Source organism: Moschus berezovskii, chromosome 9, assembly GCF_049115385.1.
Source record: "Moschus berezovskii isolate FMDL1 chromosome 9, NW_MosBer_1.0, whole genome shotgun sequence".
Lineage (NCBI taxonomy): Eukaryota > Metazoa > Chordata > Mammalia > Artiodactyla > Moschidae > Moschus > Moschus berezovskii.
The window spans coordinates 62,837,698-62,852,470 of NC_142468.1; positions in this window are offsets into that span (position 1 = coordinate 62,837,698).

Here is a 14,773-nt window from a genome sequence, read left to right on the forward strand (position 1 = left end):
AATCTAAATACAGAATTACTATATGATCCTACAATTCCACTCCTGGGCATATGTCTGGAAGAAACACTAATTTGAAAAGATAACTACATCCCAATGTTTATAGCAGCACTATTTACAAGAAAGTGGAAAGTGAAATGAGAGTGGAAGTTGCTCAGTCATGTCCAACTCTTGGCGATCTCATGGACTGTACAGTCCAAGGAATTCTCTAGACCAGAATACTGGAATGGGTAGCTTTTCCCTATTCCAGGGGATCTTCCCAACCCAGGGATTGAATCCAGGTCTCTCACATTGCAGGTAGATTCTTTACCAGCTGAACTATATATATATATATATATATCAGTTCAGTTCAGTTGCTCAGTCGTGTCTGACTCTTTGCGACCCCATGAACTGCAGCACGCCAGGCCTCCCTGCTCATCACCAACTCCCGGAGTTCACCCAAACTCATGTCCATCGAGTCAGTGATGCCATCCAGCCATCTCATCCTCTGTCGTCCCCTTCTCCTCCTGCCCCCAATCCCTCCCAGCATCACAGTCTTTTCCAATGAGTCAGCTCTTCACATGAGGTGACCAAAGTATTGGAGTTTCAGCTTCAGCATCAGTCCTTCCAATGAACACCCAGGATCGATCTCCTTTAGGATGGACTGGTTGGATCTCCTTGCACTATAAGGGACTCTCAAGAATCTTCTCCAGCACCACAGTTCAAAAGCATCAATTCTATGGTGCTCAGCTTTCTTCACAGTCCATATATGCATGTATGTATATATATATATATATATGTATGTATATATATATATATATAATGGAATATTACCCAGCCATAAAAAAGAATGAAATAATGACATTTGCAGCCATATGTATGGACCTAGAGATTATCATATTAAGTGAAATAAATAATAATAAAAGACAAATCTGAAAAAATAATACAAATGAACTTATTCACGAGACAGATTCATGGACATAGAAAACAAACTTATTAAAAAGGGAAGAGATAGAGGGTTAAATTAGGAGTTTAGGATGAACATGTACACACAACTGTATATAAAATAGATAAACAAAAAAAGACCTATTGTAAAGCCCAAGGAAATATTCTCAATATCTTATATTAACCTGGGCTTCCCGTGTGGCTCAGCTGGTAAAGAATCTGCCTGCAGTGAGGGAGACCTGGGTTTGATCCCTGGGTTGGGAAGATCACTTGGAGAAGGGAAAGCCTACCCACTCCAGTATTCTGGCCTGGAGAATTCCATGGACTGAATAGTCCATGGGGTCACAAATAGTCGGACATGACTGAGGACTTCCACTTTCTCTATAATAACCTATAATGGAAAAGAATCTGAAAAAGAAAGCATATAATACATAGATATAACTGGATCACTTTGCTGTAATATTGAAACTAATGCAGAATTGTAAATCAACTCTACATCTATTTAAGAAAAAGAAAAGAAAAAAATCCATTGTAAGAATGCTTGTCTATATGACAATGGAAAGCAAGCCATTTTCAGTTATATACTCTGACTCTGTAGTGAAAGAAGGTAATATTTTTTAGACAAAAGCTATTTAAGAAGCACTGTACACATATTCTCTCATTATTCATAAAACAACCCTATAAATCAGACTCGATATCAACTCAAGATAAAAATCATAAGAATTTTCAGTGCTAAATAATTACTGTCCTACTATGTGGTAAATAGTAGATCTGGGAATTGAACTCAAGTCTACTGAACTCCAATGGCTCTGTGCTTTCCACTATCGCCTGCTGCCTGAAGTGTGAAGTTTCCTCTACCTTAAATTTTCTACCAAACATTTCTGATCATCACCATAATTTCTTCATAAATATAATGAATGCAAAACTCCTGTCCAGTTTTCATTTTCAAATTTGCATTTTTCTTACTTTTCAGTTCTACGTTTGATGTCTTATTAATAATTTTAAGACTAGAAATGTTTATTAATAATTAATTTCTCCAGTTTCAATCCCATATTGTGATATTTAGTAAATTTTCTAAGCAAATGATGAAAAATAAAGATACACATCATTAATGACTTTTGAATTACAAAGGGAAAAAAGCAAATTCTTGATTTGAAAATATAAAGTGATGGGCTTCCCTGTTGACTCAGATGATAGAGAATCTGCCTGCAATGCAGAAGACCCAGGTTCAGTCCCTCGGTCAGCAAGATCCCCTGGAGAAGGGAATGGCTACCCAGGATTCTTATCTGGAGAATTCAATGCACAGAGGAGATTAGTGGGCTACAGTCCACGGGGCTGCAAAGAGTTGGACACCACTGAATGACAAACATTTTCACTTTTCTATTAAGAACTACTGAAAAGTTATTTGCACTTTACTCAGATGGAAATTTTTACTCCTAGACCTAAATAATTACTACTTTGCCTTTCTTTGAAAATATGATTTTCTCCACTAAAGTTAATTTACCTGTGTCTATTTTTCTAGTCACCAAACCAAATAATGGTGTGTTGATAGTATGAGGGTTTTGAGGTAAAAAATATTAAACACAAACAAAATTATGACTTATTTATTCTATTTCAAGAAAACATTCATTTTTTGACAATATTAGAAAGAGTTAAACCTTCATTCTTTAATTAATACTTCACAGGTAAATTATATGGCAGGAACAGCCTGAACCTATATTCTAAATCCAGCTGTTCCTGCTAAAATTAATGTCTGAAGAATCCTGGGAGGCAGTGGATGATTGAGCCATTAATCAAAAATGTACAGGTTTACTGGGGTTTTCAAGTCTGGCACAATTGTAATTTAGTCATCATCAGTTTCCTGAGAAATATAGCTGCTGCTGCTGCTAAGTCACTTCAGTCGTGTCCGACTCTGTGTGACCCCATAGATGGAAGCCCACCAGGCTCCCCCGTCCCTGGGATTCTCCAGGTAAGAACACTGGAGTGGGTTGCCATTTCCTTCTCCAATGTTTGAAAGTGAAAAGTGAAAGTGAAGTCGCTCAGTCGTGTCCGACCCTTAGTGACCCCACGGACTACAGCCTATCAGGCTCCTCCATCCATAGGATTTTCCAGGCAAGAATACTGAGGTGGCTTGCCATTGCCTTCTCCGGAGAAATATATCTAGACAAGAAGAATTAAATAAAATTCTTGATTAAACAAAATAAGGGTTTTCTAATACTGACTTGATTCATTGGATCCTTCTTAGAATCTCTGTCTCTTTGCCATGCATACAATGTTTCTCATCATTTGACATATACTAGTGAAGGGAAGGAAAGAAGGAAGGAAGACTTAGGACTATAAAATGAAAGCAAAAGGATCTGAAGCAAACTTATAGACACTCATCCTTGATTTGTGATCCTAAAATATACCCCTCACTTGATATATATTTAAATTAATCTGCTATGCATTTATAAAATGCAGTATAAAACTTTATACTTTGTTCTGCTTTCAACCAAGATGTAAAAACATGGACCATATTTGTCATCTTCCTAGAAACAATTTTTAAAACTTGGAAAAATATATAAAATAATGGTTTTCAAAATTTTGGACATCAATTATTCCTCAGAGATAGAAACGAAGAAAATGAGCAATATAATTATTTTGCCTTCCAGTTTAGAGACAATTTCCAGGCTTAGGACAAAGAGGAAGTACCAAGGTATTAATACATAAGTATTTCACTGAGCTAAAATAAAACGACTTTCTCAGTTTGATAAATTTCAGCTATGGAAAATTTACAAGTAACATCACAGTTAAAGACTATGTTTCAATAATAATAATACACAGAAGAACTGTACAAAAAAGATCTTCCCGACCAAGATAGTCACGATAACGTGATCACTGACCTAGAGCCAGACATCTTGGAATGTGAAGTCAAGTGGGCCTTAGAAAGCATCACTACTAACAAAGCTAGTGGAGGTGATGGAATTCCAGTTGAGCTATTACAAGTCTTGAAAGATGATGCTGTGAAAGTGCTGCACTCAATATGCCAGCAGATTTGGAAAACTCAGCAGTGGCCACAGGACTGGAAGAGGTCAGTCTTCATTCCAATCCCAAAGAAAGGCAATGCCAAAGAATGCTCAAACTACCGGACAATTGCCCTCATCTCACACGCTAGCAAAGTCATGCTCAAAATTCTCCAAGCCAGGCTTCAGCAATATGTAAACCGTGAACTCCCAGATGTTCAAGCAGGTTTTAGAAAAGGCAGAGGCACCAGAGATCAAATTGCCAACATCCGCTGGATCATGGAGAAAGCAAAAGAGTTTCAGAAAAACATCTATTTTTGCTTCATTGACTATGCCAAAGCCTTTGACTGTGTGGATCACAATAAACTGTGGAACATTCTGAAAGAGATGGGAATCCCAGACCACCTGACCTGCCTCTTGAGAAACCTGTATGCAGGTCAGGAAGCAACAGTTAGAACTGGACATGGAACAACAGACTGGTTCCAAATAGGAAAAGGTGTACGTCAAAGTTGTATATTGTCACCTTGCTTATTTAACTTATATGCAGAGTACATCATGAGGAACGCTGGGCTGGAAGAAGCACAAGCTGGAATCTAGATTGCTGGGAGAAATATCAATAACCTCAGATATGCAGATGACACTACCCTTATGGCAGAAAGTGAAGAGGAACTCAAAAGCCTCTTGATGAAAGTGAAAGAGGAGAGTGAAAAGGTTGATTTGAAGCTCAACATTCAGAAAACAAAGATCATGGCATCTGGTCCCATCACTTCATGGGAGATAGATGGAAAAACAGTGGAAACAGTGTCAGATTTTGTTTTTTTGGGCTCCAAAATCACTGCAGATGCTGATTGCAGCCATGAAATTAAAAGACGCTTGCTCCTTGGAAGGAAAGTTATGACCAACCTTGATAGTATATTAAAAAGCAGAGACATTACTTTGCCAACCAAGGTCCGTCTAGTCAAGGCAATGGTTTTTCCCGTGGTCATGTATGGATGTGAGAGTTGGACTGTGAAGAAAGCTGATCGCTGAAGAATCGATGCTTTTGAACTGTGGTGTTGGAGAAGACTCTTGAGAGTCCCTTATACTGCAAGGAGATCCAACCAGTCCATTCTAAAGGAGATCAATCCTGGATGTTCATTGGAGGGACTGATGCTAAAGCTGAAACTGCAATACTTTGGCCACCTCATGCGACGAGTTGACTCACTGGAAAAGACTCTGATGCTGGGAAAGGTTGGGGGCGGGAGGAGAAGGGGACGACGGAGAATGAGATGGCTGGATGGCATCACCGACTCTGTGGACATGAGTTTGAGTGTACTCCGGGAGTTGGTGATGGACAGGGAGGCCTGGCGTGCTGTGATTCATGGGGTCGCGGAGAGTCGGACACGACTGAGCGACTGAACTGAACTGAACTGAACTGAAGAATATCTACTCTTCAGTTCACTTCAGTTGCTCAGTCGTGTCTGACTCTTTGTGACCCCATGAATCACAGCATGAACTCCTGGAGTTCACTCAAACTCATGTCCATCGAGTCGGTGATGCCATCCAGCCACCTCATTCTCTGTTGTCCCCGTCTCCTCCTGCCCCCAATCCTTCCCAGCATCAGAGTCTTTTCCAGTGAGTCAACTTGTTGCAAGAGGTGGCCAAAGTATTGCAGTTTCAGCTTTAGCATCAGTCCTTCCAATGAACACCCAGGATTGATCTCCTTTAGAATGGACTGGTTGGATCTCCTTGCAGTCCAAGGGACTCTCAAGAGTCTTCTCCAGCACCACAGTTCAAAAGCATCGATTCTTCGGCGATCAGCTTTCTTCACAGTCCAACTCTCACATCCATACATGACCATGGGAAAAACCATAGCCTTGACCAGACAGACCTTGGTTGGCAAAGTAATGTCTCTGCTTTTTAATTCGCTATCTAGGTTGGTCATAACTTTCCTTCCAAGGAGTAAGCGTCTTTTAATTTCATGGCTGCAATCAGCATCTGCAGTGATTTTGGAGCCCCCAAAATAAAGTCTGACACTGCTTCCACTGTTTCCCCATCTATTTCCCATGAGGTGATGGGACCAGATGCTATGATCTTAGTTTTCTGAATGTTGAGCTTCAAGCCAACCTTCTATTAACATTGTACAGGTGGTACTATTAATAGTCTAAGCAGTAAAGCAAGATAAAAGTTAAAGATATTCATATTGGAAAGGAAGAAGCAAAATTCTCTTTACCCATGTATGCCATAATTACCTATAGAGAAAATCTGATGAAATCTACTGAAAAATTACTAGAATAAATGTATTAACCAAGGTTGCAGAATACAAGATCAACATACAAAAACAAATATATTTCTATTACTAACAATGAGTAATCAAAAACTGAACTTTAAAACAATCTTATTTATATTAGCAAAAAATATATAAAGTGCTTAGGGATAAATCTGAAAAAATATATGCAAAACCCACATACTGAAAATGATAAAGCAAATACAATAATTAAACAAGATCTAAATAAGTAGAGAGATATACACAATGTTTATGGATTGGAAGATGCAATGTTTATAAAATGCCAATTCTTGATAACTTGATAATAAATTCAGCCAACTATCAATCAAGATCCCAGCAAGCTTGATTAGAACAATGTAAAGTAATTGAGGAAAGCAACAGAATAGGAAAGACTAGAAATCTCTTCAAGAAAATTAGAGATACCAAGGGAGCATTTCAAGCAAAGATGGGTACAATAAAGGACAGAAATGGTATGGGCCTAACAGAAGCAGAAGATATTAAGAAGAGGTGGCAAGAATACACAAGAACTATACAAAAAGTATCTTCACATCCCAGAAAATCATAATAGTGTGATCACTCACCTAGAGCTAGACATCCTGGAATGTGAAGTCAAGTTTCCACAGTTTCTGCATCTATTTGCCATGAAGTGATGGAACCAGATGCTATGATCTTAATTTTTTGAATGTTGAGTTTTAAGCCAACTTTTTCACTCTCCTCTTTCATTTTCTTCAAGAGGCTCTCTCTGCCATAAGGGTGGTATCATCTGCATATCTGAGGTTATTGATATTTCTCCTAGCAATCTTGATTCCAGCTTTTGCTTCATCCAGCCTGGCATTTCGCATGATATACTCTGCATATAAGTTAAATAGCAGGGTGACAATATTCAGCCATGACATACTCCTTTCCCAATTTGGAACCAATCTGTTGTTCCATGTCCAATTCTAACTGTTGGTTCTTGACACGCATACAGATTTCTCATGAGGCAGGTCAGGTGGTCTTGCATTCCCATCTCTTCAAGAATTTTCAGCAGTTTGTGGTGATCCACACAGTCAATGGCTTTGGCATATAAAGCAGATGTTTTTCTGGAACTCTCTTGCTTTTTCGATGATCCAGTGGATATTGGCATTTTGATCTCTGGTTCCTCTGCCTTTTCTAAATCCTGTCCAACTCTTTGGGACCCTATGGACTGTAGCTGGCCAGTCTCCTCTGTCCATGGGATTCTCTAGGCAATAATGCTAGAGTGGGTTGCCATTTCCTTCTCCAGGGGATCTTCCTGACCCAGGGACTGAACCTGAATCTCTTAAGTCCCCTGCATTGGCAGGTGGGTTTTTTACCAGTAGCGCCACCTGGAAAGCTAGTGCCTAATAATTGATTCTTTCAAATTGTGGTGGTGGAGAAGGTTCTTGAGAGTTGCTTGAACAGCAAGGAGATTAAACTAGTCAATTCTAATGGAAATCAAGTCTGAATATTCTTTGGAAGAACTGATGCTGAAGCTGAAGCTCCAGTCCTTTGGCCACCTGATGCTAAGAGCCAACTTATTGGAAAAAGATCCTGAAGCTGGCAAAGATTGAGGGCAAGAGGAGAAGGGGGCAAGAGAGGATGAGATGGTTGGATGGATTAATCAATTCAATGAACATGAGTTTGAGCAAACTCCAGGAGATAGTGAAGGACAGGCTAGCCTGGTGTGCTGCAGTGCATTGGTTTGAAGAGTGTCAGACATGATTGAGGGACTGAACAACAAGAATAATCTGATTATAAATTTAAATATAAATGCAAAGAACCTAGAATAGGTAAAGCGCTTTGAAATAAAAGTAAATTTAGAGGACTTGTTACCTGACTTAAATACATATTATAAATTTATAGTAATCAAGACCATTTGATACTGATCCTGTTGTTTAGTCACTAAGTCATGTCTGACTTTTTGGGACCCCATGACCATCCTCCTCTGTCCATGGGATTTCCCAGGCAAAAATACTGGAGTGGGTTGCCATTTCCTTCTCCAGGTGATCTTCCTGCCAGGAATCTGTGTCTCCTGCATTGGCAGGCAAATTCTTTAGCACTGAGTACCAGGGAAGCTTGATATTGATGTAGGAATAGACAAATAGATAAACAGGCAAGACACAAAGTCAAAAAAAGGCTCACACATATACGGTCAATCAATTTTTTACAAAGATGCCAGGTCAATCAAGTGGATAAAGAATAGTCTTTTCAACAAAGGAAGCTGAGAGAGAAATCACAATGTATCATTTAGACTGGCTCAAAAATAACTACTATATTATATAATTATATAATCATTATATATATAATTGTGTTCAAGCATACTGAATGTCCAGGTCTCACTTCCACACATGACCACTGGGAAGACCTTGACCATACAGATCATTATCGGCAGAGTAATGTCTCTGCTTTTTAACACACTGTCTAGGTTTGTCATAGCTTTCCTGCCAAGAAATAATTGTCTTCTGATTTCATGGCTGCAGTCACCATCTGCAGTGATTTTAGAGCCCAACAAAAGGAAACCTGTCACTACTTCCACCTTTTCCCTTCTATATGCCATGAAGTAATGGGGCTGGATGCCATGGGAGAGCTGGACCGTAAAGAAGGCAGAACCCCAAAGAATTAATGCCTTTGAACTGTGATGCTGAAGAAGACTCCTGAGAATCCCTTGAACAACAAGGAGATCAAACTAATCAATCTTAAGGGAAATAAACCCTGAATACTTGTTAGGAGGTCTGATGCTGAAGCTCCAGTATTTTAGTCATATGATGCAAACAGTCAACTCATTGGAAAAGTCCCTGATCCTGGGAAAGATTGAGGGCAGAAGGAGAAGTGGGCATCAGAGGATGAGATGGCTTGATGGCATCACCAAGGCAATGGACATGAACTTGGGCAAACTTCAGGAGACAGTGAGGGATAGGGAGACCTGGTGTACTGCAGTCCATGGAGTTGCAAAGCGTTGGACACGACTAGGTGACTGAACAACAATATACTGAATGTAGGAAATCAATAAACAACTTCACTGAAACGAATGAATGCCCACAGCATAATGACATAAGTATGAGTCTATTGGCTAATAGGTGAATTCCTGAGCTGTGTTTTCACTGTCTTCCCTAACTTGGAATAGGTCCCTCATACTTGGTCAACCTTAGTGCCATACACAAATTCTCTGCTTCAATTAAATCATTATCCTCCCTGGCCTCTTCCACACACATCAGTTCCTACCACAATACATGTTTGCCTCTGAGTAAAAACCTCTTTAACTTTCCCTTTAAGCCACTTCCATCCTTTAATATTAATTTCCTTATCCTAAGTGATTACTTTATCTGGAAAATAATGATTCTTATTTCTATGGTGGGAAGACATTGGAGAAAATTCAGACCAAAGGAAGGCTGGGGAAATCTAGAAATACATTTTGTAGGCACTTAGCCATATCTTCAACATATAGATTTATTAATTACTGAGGTATCAAAATTACCAAGCAGTGTAGATATATCTTTCCTCAAACCGTGGGGCTTCCCCGGTGGCTCAGATGGTAAAGAATCTACCTGCAATGCTGGAGACCCAGGTTCGATCCCTGGGTTGGGAGGATCCCCTGGAGAAGGGAATGGCTGACCATTTCAGTATTCTTGCCTGAAGACTTCCATGGAGAGAGGAGCCTGGTGGGCTACAGTCTGTGGGGTCACAAAGGACATGACTGAGTGACTAACACTAAAGTAGAAACTAATAGGTACATGTTTCATCAAGCCATATGTTTATATCACAATCAGTCATTTTGGAATGTCTTTATCAGTTTTCACTCCTGTCTGTCAACAATTAAATATGTAAGTAACTTATAATCTCCTCAGGTCAGAAAGCATTTTGTATTCATTATATACTTAGCTTTGAGCTAGACACATCAACCTGAGTGTATCTTGCCCTTCTATCCATGCCACTTTCATTCTTGATTCATCATCTCTTGTCTGGACAATATCAGAAGCTTCCAAACTAATCTCTCTGCTTCCTGCCTTTCTACACTAACCCATCCTTTATATGCCTAGGGAATGGCACTTCTTAAACACATAAATTGCCTACTTAAAACCTTGTTATGCTTGCTCATCTTCTGAAAGATAAAGTCCCAAGTCCTTTACACAGCCTATAAAGCCCTCAAATACATACCCTTTCTCCCTGTTTCACTTGTTTCTCTCTCACTCTAAAATGTGAGCTATTCTCTTCTTCACCTTCCAGAGTTCCCATCTACGTTTTTTCAAGCTTCCTTAGACTCTTCTGCCTCCCCCTAACACACATGCACACACTCCCACCCAAAATAATTCACACTCCCTGCTCTTTCTGGTATTGACTTTCTCTCAAATACCTCCTCAAGCACTTCCTCCTCTCTGAGAATTTCTTAGACCCTCCCAGATCTATCCCTTGATGACATCAACTTCTTATGTATCTTTCATTGTAAGATTAAGAGCAGGAAAGATGGTATTTGTGTATTTCCATGTTCTAGCTAATGGTAGATGACCTATATAAATTTGTTGACTCCACAAATGGAATTATCCTTAATAAACAGTTTTCATTTGCTACAGGCATATTTTGGTTACAGGTATCAGTAACTCTAATATAAGCATAAGGAAAACTTTATGAGGTTATCTAGCCACGGAGAGCAAAGGGGAAACTTTGCTGAGTTTGAAAAACAGTAAGACCAAATTATGTATTCCAACATGTAAATATATACACCAAATTTGTAAAAATGTCCAATAAATAAATAGAGAACAGCCAAGAAATGTATTAAATGTCCGCAACAGTCCTCAATTCTTCAAGAATTTCTCAATTCATCCAATCACTCCAAAGTTATTAAAATTTTAGTGTTAAGACTTAACATCTCTACATTTTAGAAAGTAACCTAGCCCTCTGTAATACATCAGTTGGTGCCACTTTCTCTGACTGAGAACAAGAGGAAATCTTCCCACTTCACTCTACTATGTGAACACAGGAGCTATTTTTCTAGTTATATGCAGAAGAAGTAACCATCTAAATTTGGTGAGAGATTGTATATATAATTTTGAAGTCAATCATCTTTCTCTTCTAAGAAAATACACAATAGCCCTAAAATGTTCATACTTTTGAAAAAACTCACATAAAAATAGGTAATAATGATTTCTTAGTTTTTGGCTAGCTCTAACCTAACATTTTGAGATAATGAGATTTTTTTGACTTACTTTGGGGAAAGTTCTGCTTAAAGTTGTAGATAACCACAAAATATAAGATCATAAAGTGAGAAAACTTTGGAATACTTATTGGAGTTTGGAGAATGCAATCAAGTACTTTGTGCAAGTAGACAATGCTGTGCTTACCCATTTTTTTCCCTCCCCAACCCCCTTGGGTTCACTGCAAGCAACATTCATTGTGATTGACTAAGACATTCACATAAAATGCTTCTGCAAGCCGCCATAACCCTCACTAGGCAATATGGTCAGAAAAATATTTTTATAAACTCTTGACTTAAAAATCATAGTCTTTATTGAAAAATCATTACAAGGCTAAAATGAAAAGAAGACTTTCAATAAATGTATAATCATTTAGAATAGATTTACCACAAATGACAGATTTAATAATAGGAATGATATACTAAGACAGCTAGGATCTGGAAAACAAAACCTGTTGAATTTTGGGCAAGTTACAACATGATGAAATACAGTAGAAATGTGTTCAGATAAAAAATTACAAAATCGTAACTTGAAAAAAACAAACTAATCTGCAATCTAACTCTATTTTATTCAAAATGGCTCAGTAATTATCCCTGAAATTTCTTACCATAAAGGAAGTCCATGGGGATCTTATGTTTTCCAGAGTTAATAGCATCAGCAATTTCTCCAACTGGAAAGTATTTTCCAGAGTGGAATCTTGAGAGCTCTTGTATATCCTGAGAATCTGAATGATTCTTAAGAAACCAGTTTATCTGCTGAGCAATATCGCTGTGTATCCTATCTCTGAATAATAATATTTGGCAAAATATCATCCTGATTTCTACTAGATGTTTATAATATTAATATCTATATTAATTATTTTAATTTTTCCAATAAAATTATTTCCTTAATTATCCTTCTTTCTTTTCTATTCAGTAATTTAATGCATGATTAAACATTCAATAACTCAACTTTCCAAATTATTTATGCTTCAGAGAAAATGGCACAATGACTAACCAAGTATATTTTTCTTCACCGTATTATATCCACATCAAGGTTAAGCACAACGAAGTATTATAGATGCTATGTTCACTTACTAGTTCATCTAGCTCATGTTTACTGAGTGTGGCTTGTGTCAAGTACTGTGCTAGGTAGACTGATTAATGCAAAACAGACTCCTTTTATACCAGAAGTCCAGTGTATTTATTTACAAAAGGGAAAACTCATGTCTATTATCCTTGGCTGTTCTTATAAGTATAAAATTTCTAAACAAATAACCTCAGTGTCTCTTGATGTGCATAGAATCACAGAAAAGAATTTGATTGTCTTGACTATTTCATCCTGTCTACCATGAAGCCTGATGAAATATTTCTCCCTCACAACAGAATAGATTTCCCTTGTGAATTAAATAACTGTGTCTGCCAGATACATTTTCCCTTTCCCTTAGAATGTGTTTGCTAAATGCTTAAAATTTTTTAATCTACTTTTCTATTATCTAGGAATATTGACCACATCATTATTTCTGAAAGAAAGATTATACAGAACTGCATGAGTTCCATCTTTCCCTAGTCTGGAGATATATTCAGATCTTTCAGAACAGACATGATATCACTCAAGTCTCCAAAGTCAGCACTTATCAAGACATCTTCTCTAAATGTGTTCCTGACAACCCTAAGTTGTCCGTTTTATAAGGGCTTGATGAGGGTGAAAGAGGAAAGTGAAAAAGCTGACTTGAAACTCAACGTTACAAAAAAACTAAGATCATGGCATTTGATCCCATCACTTCAAGGCAAATAGAAGAGGGAGAAGTCCAAGCAGTGAATGATTTTATTTTCTTGGACTCCAAAACAGCTGCAGGTGGTGACTGCAGCCAAGAAATTAAAAGACACTTGCTCCCTGATAGGAAAACTACGACAAACCTAGAGTGTATTAAAAAGCAGAGACATCATTTTTGTAACAAAGGTCCGTATAGTCAAAGCTATGGTTTTTCTAGTAGCCATGTTTGAATGTGAGAGTTGGACCATAAAAAAAACTGAGTGCTGAAGAATTGATGTTTTCTAATTGTGGTGCTGGAGGACACTCCTGGGAGTCCCTTGGACTGCAAGGAGCTCAAAATAGTCAATCCTAAAGGAAATCAATCCTTAGCATTCTTTGGAAGGACTGATGCTGATGTTCCAATACTTCAGCCACTTAAGAGCTGACTCATTGGAAAAGACCCTGATGCTGGGAAAGATTGAAGGCAAAAGGAGATGGGGCAGCAAAGGATGAGACAGTTGGATGGCATCACTGACTCAACGGACATGAATCTGAGCAAACTCTGGGAGATGGTGAAGGACAGGGAAGCCTGGCATGCTACAGTGCATGGGGTCACAAAGAGTTGAACATGACTTAGCAGCCGAACAACAATGTGGTTGCTTTTTACTACTTTTATTCTAAGTGTATATATAACCTTATCTCCAAATCCTAATGCTAGCTTTATGATTCTACATACTGATTGAAGTTTCTGAACTTCTATCATGCTTCTTGGCTTTTATCAGAAAAGTTCATTCTGATAAATAGAAATAAAATATAAAATAATGATATATATACTATTAATACATGCATAAGCCTCAGAAATATGCTAAGTGAAAAAAGCTGTTTCATATTGATATGAAATGTCCAGAATAAATCTATGTAGATAGGAAGCAGAGTAGTGGTGGAGTGGTTGCCAGGGGCTGGGAAAGGAAGGAATGGGGAATAACTGTTTGATAGGTATAAGGTTTTATTTTGAAGTGATGAAAATATTTTGAATTAAAGGTCATAATTGCACAATATTGTTAATGTAGTACATTCCATAGAATTTTTCACTTTAAGTGTGTTTCTTTTTGTTATGAATTTCATCTCAATAAAAAGTATTTAAAAATAAAAGCATGCTAGAGACTAAAGCAGAATAAATGAAACACGGCATAAAAGTAGGACATTAATGAAATAAATAACACACAGACACACAAATTACATTGTGTTATTCAGGTTTAACATGAAAAAATATGGTCATGATATGCTGCTGTGATACAATTGGCTAATCTACTCAGATGTTCTTTCTAGTCTTTGTCATGAAGGAGTGGAAATAGCAAGGTGGTTTTGTTTTGAGAAGTGTTGGTTTGCATGGTTTTCGATGTTTTTATGTAAAGGAGCAAAGCGAGTAACTGGAAATTCAAGTTTGAAGTTTTTGAAATTTACAGTAGTGGCCAAATAACCAATATTTATTTAAGAGTCAATAGATATAGGTGCCAGGTAAGTATATTTAATGAACGAGTATCTAAAAGAGAAAGTATACAGACAATAAAAGCAGTATCCTGGAGACTACATACTTCTGAAAGGAAAGTGTATAAAATAGTCAGAGACACCAATAAAAGTAGATGAGTATATGAGGTCAT